Below are 1569 nucleotides of genomic sequence, written 5' to 3' on the forward strand. Positions count from 1 at the left end.
TTTCATCCATTAGACCACATGAAGTCCCTTGTGCATTTAGCCTACGGGCATGAGCATGCAACAAAGATTATTATTAGTATTAATATTGTAACTGTAGAACTGTAGATGCCTTGGGTGACCGTTATCACTCAGAGAACGTTCAGTAGGTAATGTACTGTATATTGGTTTTTGACTAAATTTATATCCTTCCAACAGGGTAATGTCATCATCCGGTTTTCTCACAGTTCTCCGAATTGGACCCCAAATATGGTATTTATCTGGCAACCATCCCTTATATGGTTATGGTCAGCCCTTTCCTCAATACTTCGTGTTATTTTCTGTCCTCTCTATTCATGTGTATTGACGGTCGCGACCTACAGAACGTTGACACCAAACAACCAATCAGGTAAGCCGTTACTTGTATCTGACCAAATTAGGTACGAATACAAGACTCGGAGAGTCCGTTTGTGTTATGAAGTAATGTGTGCGTTAAGTCATTTGCATAATGACCTCTTCCAGTCAACCGATGCTTGTGACTCATCTTTAAAATGACGGTAACTCTAGATTACGGTAGATCTAACATTAGTGAGGTAAGATACTTCATGAAGATCACGACTGACGAAAATGCAAAGAACATACATTTTTAGGTGCTTCATTTCGACTAAACTGGCAGACGAGTGTGGAGTCAACAAAACTACATACAACTCGCACAGATTACGTTAAATCCTCTTTTCACATGGTTGTGATTCTTAAAATCGAGATACCATCATGTCTCCATATTTGGAACATGACAGTGATATGACCTTTGACCTTTAACAGGTGCGCCGAGGAGTCTGCATGTATATCTAAGTTCTTCGGTAAATACATTTGTTGCGCTTTTTCCAAACGAGCATTATAACAGGTATATGCCATTCCATCCATTCTCCAGTATCGTTTGTAGGATAGACGAGTATTATTGTGGTGACTGTTTTGTTATTGTTGCCATTACATTGAACCATGTATCTGCGTACAACTGTCGACGAACAAATTTCAGGCATTCAGACATTCTTATCTTTACGTCTCCGACATTGCTATTGATAGAAAACAAGTCGAAGTGTAATTCTTTGTACTTGTAATTGTAACTGAATGTCTTCGATTACGAATAGCGACCACTTGTCAGTGCACCGTTTGGCAACAGGTTGTCAACAGGTGGCTGTAGGTATGAGTGGTCCATCCTTAGAGTGGGTTTTGTTGGGATGGGGGTAGGGGTTAGTCTCTACCAGACTCCGGATCGCTGGAAAATCGTAGAAATGGAACAAATAGAAAGGAATATAACCGGCCAGGGAACAGCTCGCGATCCTAGATCATAGATTCCTCTGGCCGGCTTACTCCTCTATTTGTTCCATTTCTACGATTTTTCCAGCGATCCGGAGTCTGGTAGAGACTAGGTAGGGGTGAGGTTTGTTTGGCTTGTATAGTCCTTTGCCGGACAAACTTATGACCTCATCATACCGTTCACGATAGTCATATAGGGGTGTACGCAAGGAATATCATCTGCTATTTACGATGCACATGACGAGTTCTTTTGTCTACACAAGAATCTTCCAATGT

The sequence above is a fragment of the Branchiostoma floridae genome, chromosome 13 (genome assembly GCF_000003815.2).
Source record: "Branchiostoma floridae strain S238N-H82 chromosome 13, Bfl_VNyyK, whole genome shotgun sequence".
Classification (NCBI taxonomy): Eukaryota; Metazoa; Chordata; class Leptocardii; order Amphioxiformes; family Branchiostomatidae; genus Branchiostoma; species Branchiostoma floridae.